Here is a 13,306-nt window from a genome sequence, read left to right on the forward strand (position 1 = left end):
AGGACCTTGAGTCATTTTCTTCAAATTTGACTTTCCTTTCTTTCTCCATCTGTGAATTTGCCAAGTTAACGTTTATTGCTATAACAGGTTTTGAATGATGGTGCATTTTTTTGGAAAAGGTTTGAGTACTTTTTGATTATTTGATGGAAAGAATGTACCCTTTTTCTTTTTTATGTCTCTTTCAAAGCAACTGCTCTGATGTAAATAAAATCTTGAAAAAATGTATTCACCCTTTTTAAGCTAAGAGCAAGCATTCTGTTCCATGAAAGTTATGAGTGATTGCTGACAGCATGTTACGAATGAAATGGTTCTTGGTTCTAATCTAGTCAGCGAGCCTGAGGATCAGACCTTATTCCCAAAGTTTCAGAATCTAGAATGAAGGCAACGATCAGCAACACCAAAATGCAAAACCCGAGGCAACAAAGCAGGGAGCCTGGGGCAGTACAGACAGCCACTGGAATCTGGTTGCTAGGAGACACTGGTCTTTCACTGGCGGCAGGAAGATGTCCTTGAGCATGGCTTCCCCTGTGGTTGGCTTTGGACAAGCCGTGAATCAGTCTGTCCTCGCTAGTGCCGCCCTCCCAACAGGGACGATTAGCCCAGAGTACAGGTGACACAGAGGGGCGATGGTGGGTTCTGTTCCCTCAGGAAGTTTCCCCCACATACCCTGCCTTTCTGTGGTACCCTTCTGAAATCAATAAGCATTTCATATGTCTATTCTGGGATATGAGGATATGGAAACAAATAGCTTCTTGTGCTAACACCTGTAAGAATTTTACAAAATAAAATTACACACTAAATTATATGAAACAGCCTACACGTGCTGTGGGAAAAAAAGAGGGATAGGATCATTCGTAAATGGGAATTAAAAGAGATTTCATAGAGGAGAGGGAACTGGAGCTGGGACTCATCCAGGGAGGGATGGTTCTGTCAGGACAACCGGGCGGAGGGCGGAGAGCTCTCTCCGAGGGCCCTGAGGGCAGTGAACTTGTCTTTCCTGCTCACAGAAGCATCCCCAGCACCTAGGACAGTGCTTGGCAGAGAATCTATGCTCAGTGTTCAAGGGCTGAATGAATGCAGGAGAATGAAGGTGCTGGAACATGCGTGGTGGGAGCTTGGAGGGCCCTGTTAGTGTTTCAGGGAAAAGCCCATTGAAAGAACGTTCAGTGAAGGAGGTTGGCCTTATGATATCAGAGTGTCTGTCTCAGAAGTGGTGAGAAATGAGATTGGCCAGGTGAGGTGCAGCCCAGTTATGAGGCTCTTAAAAACTAAATGGCAGCAGAAAATGGCTTAAAAAGTAAGGGTGCTACTGGGAGCCTCTGGGCCTGGTAGAGATGACAATTTTGTGGTTTACAAATGCTCTTTCAAATGCATTATCTCTTAAATATGAGCAGTTTATTAAATGTCAATTATAACTCAATAAAGCTATCGAAAATGCATGATCTCATTAGATGTTCAATATTTGGTGAAATGCACCTTATCATTACTTCATTTTTACAGATGAGGAAACTGAGGCCCAGAGAGGCTCATGGCTTGCCTGGGTCCATATGTTTCAGACAACAAGCCAAGACTTTAGGGTCTTCTGTCTCCACACTCCTCATGTGCTCCTTTCTGAAAGCTGCCCTCTGCTGATTTGGGACAAGAACGGCCTGTGGTGGGGGAGGTCACCTGGGAGGCGGTGGCCAATGGCTGTTTGTGAGGTGACCACAGTGCTGGCTGTGGGGACTGGAGAGGAAGATGAGAGAGCAGTTTTCTCTCTCTCGGGCTCCCTTGCCTCTTCCTATGCTTCACTAGCTTTGCCTTTCCTCCCCCATACTTCCTTCTTCCCTGCCAGCATCTCAGATCTCTGAGGGACATTCCTGCTATGTAAGCATCATATATGTGGGCTTCCTGACGGCCTCAGCTGCTATAACGCCAGCTTTGGGGCAATACCGTACTGTCTGGGAGAGGAAAGGGCAACACTTCCCCCCCCCCCCACTTTTATTGAGATGTAATTGACATATAACATTGTGTAAGTTTGTACAACGTAATGATTTGATACATGTGTGCATTGCAAAATGATTCCCACAGTAAGATTAGTTAACGTTCATCACCTCACAGTTACAATTTTTTTCCTTGTGATGAGAACTTTTAAGATCTACTCTCTTAGCAACTTTCAAATATACAGCTCAGTGTTTTTACCCATAGTCACCATGCTGTACATTACATCCCCAGAACTTATTTATCTTACAACTGGAAATTTGTACCGTGTGACCATCTTCACCTTCCACCCCCACCCTGCTCCACCTATGGAAACCACAAATCTGACCTCTGTTTCTATGATTTTGGTTTTTTTAGATTCCACATAAAAGTGAGATCATACAGTATTTGCCTTTCTCTCTCTTATTTCATTTACCAGAATGCAACAACTTTTGAATCTGAAACATTACATCTGTGGTACCTCTCAGAGAGATCTGATGTAAAAGAGAACACAAAGAATGAGATTCGGAGCCCATCAAAAATTACTAACATTTGGACCATCCGTGCAAACGTTGCATTTAAATATGCATTTAAAAGCTCATAGTAAAGGTCTTCCAGACCTGGTTTAAAAAATATTCACCCAACTCTCACATGTGTGAGTGAAAATCACTTCGATTTTGCCTTGAATATTAAATAGCCTCAAATATAAGCAACTCAACCATATGAGAGAGGCAGTATGGTCCTGTGGGCTTTGGAGGCAGATAACTGAAGTGGGAATCTACATTTCACCATTTACTAGATGTAACTTAACCTTTTTGAGCCTCAATTTCTTCATCTGTAAAATGGGAATAATAAGTCCTATTTAACAGGATTGTTGCAGCAATTAAAAAACAAAATGAATGTAAGGAATTGAGCACAGTGCCAGCCTTACATCGAGCCATCACAGTGAGAATGGCAGCCACCAGCAGCAGCGGCATCGTCAGCTCATCATCTCCATCAGCTGCATTACCAGAAACACTCTGTCCTAGCCTATGGCATCAGAGAAAAACAGCCTTGCTTTCTCTAGCTTTTAGCTTTTGGACTCTCCCAAGGCTGAAGATTATATTTGTAATGCTACAATTTTAATAATTTTGTTGCCTTAATAGCTCCTTTAGGGTCCTTTTTTTTTCTCCTACCAACTTGCTCAGATAGAGCTATTCAGCAAATAACACTGAAGAGTAAGTGTTTATTGAGTAGTGTATGAAATGAATGACACTACCTCCAAGGGAAGTTTACTTTCTCCCATTGATTCTAGCATGGATTCTTTTTTGCAAAGGGTGGCGGTGGTGGTTGGTAAGTGGTGTTGATAAACAGGGTGACATGGCAGAGGTGTTTCTGTGGGGTCAGGTACTAGTCCCTCAACCCCATTCTTTGGGAATTCCTTTTCATTATACTGCAAAGCAACCAGCTGGAAAAGGAAAATTCAGGTAACTAGTTCTTTTACGGAAAACATCCAGGTTGGCAGGACTTTTTTTGGTGAGTTTCTCCCCTGACCTCCGCAATGGCCTAGCTAGACTAACTCATTGTTTCCAACCAACCAGCTTGACCTGATGCTTCTGTGCAGAGCCCGTTTGTCCCCCAAAGAGCTCCTTTTGTCCCCAAAATACTCGGTGCTGCTTTCGTCCCCAAAGCACTCTGCCAGCTGCTCTGGAAAGAGCAGGTGTGACAACCTCTACCCCTCCGGTCTTCCTTGTTCTAATAGTCCTCTGGCTCCTGAACCCCAATGTGCATCATGAGTATAGACATGGTGTCGGACAGTAGTATTAAGTAGTTGAATATATGGCAAATGGAAATAGGATTAAAAACAAATCCAGCAAGATCAAGAAGCCTGCCAGAGTGAAAGGTAGTTAGGGGCCAGAAAGACTTATCTTCACAAGGGCATTAGGGCATTACACAAATAACTGGAAATAAGAAGTCTCTTCTTATACACATAGACTTATATGCATCCTTTACACTTCTGGTTATACTTTGAAGGTAAAAATTTTTTTGAGTATTAGGCCTATATTTGCCTTTATTACCAGAGGCACTTCTTCAGATTCTACCAAGAATGCCAGTGCCAAGAGTAATCTTAACCAGGTTCTAAGATCCTGAAAACCTCATTTCACTCTAGCAGTGATATCACCTGAAGCTCAGGTTGCCATGGCAGCACCTATGTTCAGGCCCACGCAGAGGTCAGTCACTGGCACAGTCCTGAGCCGTCTCACCTGGGGATCTGGCTCTACATTTCTCTGAATTAGCTCAGCCCCAGCGTCTCATCCTAAAGGAATATCAGACCCGTATCCATCCATCCATCCATCCATCCATCCATCCATCTCTTCAACAAATATGGTCACACAGACTATCTATTCCAAGAGTAGAAACCCTGTCTGTCTTCTTGACTACTTTATCTCCAAAACTTAGCTCATGCCTGGCATAGGGTAACCACCCAAGGAAGATTTGTTTAATAAACAAATGAACAGTTATCAAATGCCCACTACGTGTTAGAACTGGAGGTATCGATATGACAAAACAGTTCCTGCCTTCTTTGTGTTCATGATTCTTTTTCAGGATGGCTTTGTACCCCATCAAAAAAAAATAGATTTCAAGGCTGCTAAGGCTCTTTTTACATTCAATTGACTAGCAGTTTCAATAATTGACTGTGTAATGCACTAAAACAGTTGCAAAGTTCCCTTCAGGGACAAATGAGGGGAAAAAACCCCAGCTTCACACCAGACAGATTCTCATCATTTCTTCCTAAAGTACATGGTACCTCTAGTCACTAATGGTTGTGGGAGACTACGGGGACGCTAATCTTAATGACTGCACCATTTCCTATAGGTCTTGTTAGTTCCTAAAACCATCTGTAACAAGTTATTGTATTTGGCTTTCTTAAGCTATATTTTTAAAGCAAGACATTTAATTAGTGCTTGTTAAGATGTTGTGAGTGCTCTGGCCACTTCTCTCACCCCTGCTGTTTCTTCTTGGTCAGCATATTTTCTGCAAGTGTTGTTTCCGGGAAAGGGCATAAGATGCTTCTCTGTTTGGAGAATTGCTCTGTGTATCCACATGAAGCAAGACTCTCACGGAGACTGAGGAGACCGGCAGACTGGCTGCGCAGAAAGGGCCTCCGTGTTCACAGCAGCCGCTTTCAAAAGCCTCCAGTTTGGACATTTTTATTGAGAAAGCTGAGACCTCAAAATAGATTTGCGAAAGGCGACTGCAGGAGCATACACTAGAGCCCTAGAGAAGAATGTCACAAAAGAAAAATGTATTTGAGATATCAAATCTAAACACCCTTGAGAAAACTTCATAAAAAGGAATTTGCTTGAAAGACATAATTTTTAGTTACTCTCAGAGATGCTATGAAAACTGCAAAATAGTTTATGGCACTGAAAACTTCACCAATACATGCTAAAAGAATAAATATGTTGAATATAGTTCTATTATTTTTGAGAATATTTAATACCTAAAGTTAATTAAAAATTTAAATAATTTTACAAAATAAGACAATTTTACTGGGTTTTCCCCAGAATCCTTTATCCATTTTTGGATTAGAATAGCTTGATATTTGTGATAATTTATGAGTCACAAATGCATGTCAAATCTAGTCATACAAAAAAAGTATTTCAAGACAATACCATATGGAATCAGTGAAAATAAAGAAATACATGTATCTAGATAGGTTAAGAAATGTTATATAATGCATATTTAAGGAACAAAAAGTTTCATGCTTGTAATTGCTTAAATGATAATTAAAACAAATTCCCTTTCTCAGTGAATTTTAATGTGCTCCTTTTAGGTAATCCTTAATTGAGGAAAGTCCGGTAAATGCAATATGTACTTAGACAAATTATTAGATCTCCATGTTCCACGTGTAAAGTAATTTCTATTGCAATCCTTTCGCCTCCGAATCTAAACATTTAAATATATTAAAGGCCTCAGTGAAGTATTGGCATTTGACACTGGGTGTAAAAACATTCCCTGCTGCGCTCTCAACTGCTTATAAGCGTTTTGTTTGGGAAAAGGGGGCGGGAGGCTGAGAGAGGGAAGAAGGGGGAGAAGGTGGCCAGCTCCTGGCATCTGAAATCTTGATCAGTCACAGCACCTTTCTGCGTCTGCGTCGAGGATTTGTGGTATTCTTGTTTATCCGTGTATCCTTCCCTGGGACTCTCTGTTTGGATGCAGAAGTCTTAAGACCATCTGCAGTCTTGACGGGTATTCTAGCAGCCGGGCCAGACATCTGGCTGTCAGTGATCGTGCACCCCTGCCCCTGCAGTTGTTAGACACTTTTGATTCCCTTTGAACATTCTGCTGTGGTACCCCAGTTTCAGGCCATTGATGTGAGAGACGGAGTCCATTCCTGGCTTTCGTCTAGTTGGAAGCAAGATTTATGAAATGGAGAGGGGTATCCATTTTGCTGCAAGGGTGGCTGTTTTCGTCGGCATTGGGTTTAATGACACAGCAGTTTCCTCTGCAGCCTGCGCAGCTCCCTCTTTGAACGCGGAGAGAAATCGTGCATCAGAAAATTATTTTCATGGTGTTGCCATGTTTACTGTTTCCTGTTGTCTTTGCCTGAAAGTGTTTTAACAAAAATTAGGGCTGAGCATAAAAACATTTGAGTCAGGGGATGAAAGGAGTTGTTATTATGTTTCCTTTCCAGGTTAATGTGGTCACCTTTGATTTAAGCACTACAGACTTAGGGCAGGATATGACACCAATTAAAAACATGAAACTTAATTTTTGGACTAAACAATTACATACTCCTTCTTCTGATATCTGGTTGAGGGTTACTGACATGACATTTATTTCTGAACCCAATTCTAAATTTATTGGATTGGCTTTATTTAAGGCACACGGGGCAACTAATATTAGTGCATGTAAAAGCCTAGCAATGTCACTAAAATTGTAAAGTAGCTATTATAAAGAGAACACGTTCTTCCCAGTGACTGCCAGCACAAGGTCAAGAATGCATGCAGACTCACTCCAGGAGCCCCAGACCTACTCATCTTGGTTCGAGGCAGATTTTAATTTAAGATCTACATTTCAAAACAAGTCACTTTTATCTCATAAAGTACAAACGGGAAAAATTTCACTAATAACCTCCCTAGCCTCACATTTAAATTGCATTTTTCACAAGAGCTTTAGTATTTATTGAAAAGCAACTGTAAACAGTAATCACAAAGTAATACATTATAAATCGTTTAAAAATATGAAAAGTAATGTCCTGTATTTGGGTGACAATATGTTTAAATTATGAAACTGAACATTAGGGTTTAATTTTAATGCAAAAAATAATTAAAGTGAAGACATGCAAATATAATGAGCCAGGTCAACCTCTCCATCTTTTCACTTTGACACCTTGCTTAACTCTAGCTAATGATCATATGAAAAAAGTATTAGTGGTTTCAGTTCAGCCCCTGGTGGTCTATGTCACATATTGCATAACCTGCTGGTGGGTCCGCCAGGGCTATTTCTCATTTACAGACAGTAGCTTCTTCTAATTCCGTCTGGGGAGAGGAGGAGGAAGAGGAAGGGGATCCTGTTCTAACCTATTTATTATGCACTTGAAAATAGTGAAAATGTTTATAGAAAGAAGTCAAGTTAAATTTTGTAAGACCTTTTAATGCGTCAGCTGTTCAAATGTGAACCTACAACTCTATACCAAGTGCTCAAGTAAAGCCATTATGTTTAAAAGAAAAAAGTCACTCATGACTTCTACTCCATGTGGAAAATTACCCAACACTGCTGTTTTTCTAACCCCGCAAATTCTCATTTCCCATGTGCAGTTGGTTAGCTTCTCACTGCGTCCCCAAGGAGCCTATGTGAGTCTGAAACACTGCAGAAAAATGAGAATTTCCACACTTAAACAAAGCCGAGGCAGCATTTTTAATGATTAAAAATAAGAGGAGAAGGCGAAGAGGAGGGGACGATGGGTACTTGTTTTATTTTATTTTTGCCTCCTATAAAAAAATGAGAGAGTAAGGTTCCCAGACGAGAGTCAAATGTGGGATTGCTTCTGATTTTTACAGGACATTAAAAAAAAAAAAGAAGAAGAAGAAGAAGAAAAAAAAGAAAAAAATCCCAACTCTCTTAAATGTCCTAACTCTAAGTTTCACGCAGTGAATGCTAAAATGAAAGACGTCATCACGGCCTAATTCACCATACAGCTTTTGTGAGCTGTTAGAAGCAATTTTCAGGATCTGTGCTTTTTATTTAGGTTTGCTTTGCCGTTCAGCTTGAGTGTTCATTTTTGACCAGTTCTTTCTACCCTTTGGTTGAATATACACAGCCGATTCTTTCAGCATTTCATACACATACACACACAAACACACAGGTTTTATATATTTAAAGAAAATGCATACCTTTAGCCCTTTGTCACAATATTTTTAAAAGCAGCTCAATATTCGGATCAGAGAGCAGAGTACTTTGAAAGACAACTCTCCTGGGCACAATGTGTTAACTGTTTTCTGTGCCACCATTTTCTTGTGTGCGAGCAGACAGCAAAATGGTGGTCCCCGCATTTTGTTGTATGAGGGCTCCTTGGCTCAGCTTCCGATCGCCGATCACAGAACCACTTTGTTTACCAATAAAAAGGCCAGATTTCTCGGGCCCAGGGACTCATCCAATAAAGCATACACACAAATCCTCCTCCAATTACTGCTTTGCAGATGCGTAAGCAAAACTTTAGATAAATATGATACAAAGAGAGCAAATCCTGGTGAAAATAAAAAATGCAACAGAAATCATATTTCAGTTAAATACGTAACTCCACGGTGTTGGTAAATGCATATGTTATTAATAGAGCTTCCAGTGTCACAGTTAGTAATCTACCTTGAGAAAAGATCCAAGACAGAGTCAGCACAGAGAAGGTGAATGTTTTACTTGTGAATAAGACGATCTTTCCAGATCAAGGTTGAGTCATTGGCAAGCTAGTTTAGGTGAACTCATTCCACGGTTATTTCCACATGTAAATCAGGGTTCTAATTTTCTCTGATCTTACTGCCTTTTGTAAATGAGAAGATCTTTGATTAATTTCTCAAAATAAGAATATTAATATAACTAAACAATGTAAAAATTGAACCTTGCTAATTATGTTCACTTTTCATTAGCTCTTAAACAGAACCAAAGGTAAAATGGATTTTTGACTTACCCCTAACTGTATCTCAAATCAAAGAGAGATGAATTTGACCCAGAGAAGAATTTGACATTGCTCTCTATTACCGATGGCTGAATTATCACTCTCTTTTGTCTGAAGGAAAACATTTTCTTCTCAATGAAGTGTATATTTTTAAGACTGAAGAAAACTGAGGCTCGTAGCATATAGTATTTTTTTTCCTTTTGACTGCGGTTGCCAAACATTTGTGATTATAAAAACGATAGTGCTACATAAAATAGACCTGCAGCCACACTGTTTATGGCACACACACCAGTATTATTTTCTGCTGTTTGGTGTGCAGAAGTTGTAAATAGGAAAACGTGTAAGCTATTAAATCTAGCAGCAATAGGACTCTTAAAGCGAGGTTTATTATACCAATGCCTGAAAAAGCTTTACTTTTTTTATCTGTGGGTGTTAAATTTTCGTGTTCGCAACAGTATTTTAATTCTGGAGCTATTTATCTGGTAGCATCTTCGAGAGAAAGGAAATGGACAGATGTCCATAAACAAAGGGCTCCACCTGGTGGTAAAGCGGAGGTAGGAAATGTTGATAAGAACTAATACGGCAAAGGGAAACAGATGGAAGGGCAGCATTTACTCTACCGGTGTGTGTTTCTTGTAATGAATATATTTGAAGGAAAGAGAATGACACAATTCCCCAAATTTGGATTTCAATACTTATATAGCTTTACAGGCAGCATTATTTGATTATTTCTTTCAAATTCAATCATCCCAATCCTTTTACAAATTATTTTATTCCGAATACATCCATCAGATCAGACATTAACATGTGACCCTGACAGATATTAAGCACAATAGAAGGCAAACTATCCACAGCATCTGGTCATCTTACTTTTCGGTAGAATACCGTCTAGTAGACAAATTTAAACAAAGAAAGCATTTGCTCCAACACAAGGGTTTTCTTTGGACGGCTTTGTGGCTCACCTAATTAGGAAGGACTGGAAAGCATGTGGTGCAGAACTCAATCCAGAGAGGGAAGAAATAGTTTCAAGTCCATGACTAAGAAACAGAAAATTCCTCATTTTCAAATGGCATTTGCGGCTGAAATGTTGAAGAATTTGAATCTAACTATTGTGACGACTCCACCTTTTCAAACTCTAAAATTAGACCAGGAATTACATATATCAAATGCTATGCAAAATGTAAAATAGGCATGCCGTTTATGGCTCTCTACGTAAGGTGGAAATTAAATCTTCAGCCTCCAATAAAATTGTATTTCTGCAATAAAACTGCTGCACCTTGACTCTAGACTACATTGAATCCCAAATTAAACACTCCATTTACTGTACTGTAACAAGCAAAGGGGTTTGCTACACTGAACAATATTACAGATAAAAAAGGTATTACATTTTGCTTTGCCGTCTATGTAGAGTCCACCAAACCAGGCTCATTCCCCACCCCTTCTTTCATAGAACACAACATATTTTGATGAGGGAAAATTTTAAAGTTTGTCTTTCATTGTTAAAATTTCTATTTCTTCTTTAATTAGATAAATCCGCATAGGTGGCTAGGTTTTAAAAAGTCCATCAAGTAGGATATTTACTGCAAAATGTCCTACTGCATTTCATGGCTAACTCAGTCTATAAGCAGAAACAGCTGGTGTGCTAAGGGCTCCGTACGTTTCTTTATGCGTTATATATAACGTAGCTGCTTTTCCCTATAACGTCGTACTTGCACAGTTCACTCTACAGCCACGTCTGCAGCGCGCGCATCCTGCTACATAATGCATGAAGGTTTTAAACTTCGGATCTGTTAATACATGCTAAGTATTTATCTCACCCTGTGTTGATTTACAAGAATTAGACTGGATATTATTTTAAGCAGTCTAATATTGTAGGTCGATATTTTTTTCCCATCACGCCGTGCCCCAGCCAACACAGACTTCTGGCATTTGTGAAGAGGCTCTATTAGAAATTAAAACCTACAGAGGGTGAAGAATAGGGAACGATGAATACTAATATTGCTGCGTCTTACCAACTAAAGTGCAGGCGAGCAAGACAGGGAGCAGCGAGCGCCTGGCCGTCGCAGCCGTCCTGCAGCGGCCCCGCGGAGCCACCCCCTAGTGGACCGAAGGGGAAATTTCCTCTGCGGGCGGCCTCCCGCCGCTCTCCATTTAATAAATATGCGCCCCTCCCCCTCTCTCGGGAGATGGTGGATATTATTAACCTTCAAGCACGATACAGCGAGATGAATGTTAATCGTGAAGGGATTTCTAATCAAGTTTAATGGTGTAGGACATAGAGAAGTTGTGTTAGCAGTTTCAGTCCTGCTAAAAATGCTAATTGTTATGTTTCCTATGATAGGTGAGGATAATATGAAAACGGCCACAGGTCGGGTGTTGCCATTTGGAAGTCGTTGCCTGTAATTTTGAGGCAAGTCTGGGGGAAAGGGATCGAGTCCTTGGTATGAATGGTTTATGAAGAGGCTAATTTCTTCGGCGACGTTGGAGATTTGAGGCTCGCCGTCTACTCAGTTCAAGAGAAGGGAATTCTCTGCCGTGGGGAGATCGCTTAGTATCAGAAGCAGTGGGTAGAGTTTTGGACCTGCAAACAATCCATGTCTATGGTAAAGGATGCAGAAGTTATAGTGCTGTGTACTCATCTTCGGAGCGCTTTCTATCTCTTACGGTTCCCTCTATTGTTCATTGCCGTTTTTGCCAACATGTAGAGGTAATTTTTTCTAAAGCAGATACACATAGTAAGAGCACTTAGGAGTCCTAGATGAGAACCGAGACAGTCCCCATATTTGTCTTCCTCAGCTTCCCTCTCACTGACTCATGAGTCGTTACCTCTGCTCTCCTGTAAGGACCCCCTACTGTCCCCAACTTCAGTGTTCCCACACTTGCAAAGCTGGCATCTCATGTACCTCTGCTGTCTGCTCTGGTCCCTGGCTGTTTGAGCTGGGGTTCTTGCAGGGCATGTCTGCAGAGGGAGAGGAAGCAGAGGGCATTGGATGTTATATGAACAATGTCTTCAGTGTATACTTTCACTTGAACTTGATTACCCCAAATTCTACGACTGGAGCCTAAACTGCTATAGTACTGTCATGATGTCACCTACCAATGAATGAACTGAAAAGCATTTTGCTGCAGTGCAGTTTACCAGTTGAAGATTTTCTATATTTTCCTGGTTTACGTATTTAGTCTAACTTTAGGAAGTTTCTAAGTGATAAATACAGACGATCAAAAGATAATCCATGCAGGATATACACCTATGTGGATATGGACCATTTTAACTATTATCCCAGCCTCTATTTGTGGCTTTTGTCATTTTTTTTTAACAGATTCCTTAAAAAAAATAATTCAATGTAAAGGAGAGAAAATTGATTCCTGGGTGGGGGCCAGCCCAGTGGCATAGTGGTTAAGTTCCCACGATCCTCTTTCGGAGGCCCAGGGTTCACGGGTTTGGATCCCAGGCACAGGTGGTGTCCCACATTCAAAGTAGAAGATTGGCACAGATGTTAGCTCAGGGACAATCTTCCTCAAGGAAAAAGAGGAAGGTTGGCAACAGATGTTAGTTCAGGGCCAGACTTCCTCACCAAAAACAGAAGAAAATGATTCCTGGGTGTTAACATGAGATGTGAAATCAGTGACCAACATTATATTCCCATCAATAATGATAATTACACTAATTAGTCCAGGCATTCCACCTGTGCAAAACCCTTATCCCTATTTTACAGATGAAGTAACTGAGACACCAAAGGTTAATTACTTGCCCAAAGCCATGTAGCAACTTCGTCAGTACCAGGATTTAAATCTCCCACTCTTGCTTGCTTGTCAATTGAACAATTATGCTTCTCTTCAAAGAAGGAAAATTTGTTGCTTGTATCATAGGAGATTGGTGTTGATGAACAATGGAACAAAGAAGTCACACATTATTTGTTTTAAAATTGTAGAGTCTTTCTTGTATTCGTAGTCTTTTACTATGTTTCCCAGGTTGAGATTACTTTAGTGTCATAAAGCCACATATATACTTTTAGGAAAATCAGCAGTCACCCATGCAAATGAGGAGATGGTAATTAGATAGGACAGACCTCAACATAGCCTTCGTTTGAAGATAGAGTAAATTCAGTGAGATACCCAATTCTTTTCATTTTCTTTTCCAGAAAAATGTGTTTTTTCCCTTCCCAAATGTTTCAGTGAACATTGCAGCTG

The sequence above is a fragment of the Equus asinus genome, chromosome 4 (genome assembly GCF_041296235.1).
Source record: "Equus asinus isolate D_3611 breed Donkey chromosome 4, EquAss-T2T_v2, whole genome shotgun sequence".
NCBI lineage: Eukaryota > Metazoa > Chordata > Mammalia > Perissodactyla > Equidae > Equus > Equus asinus.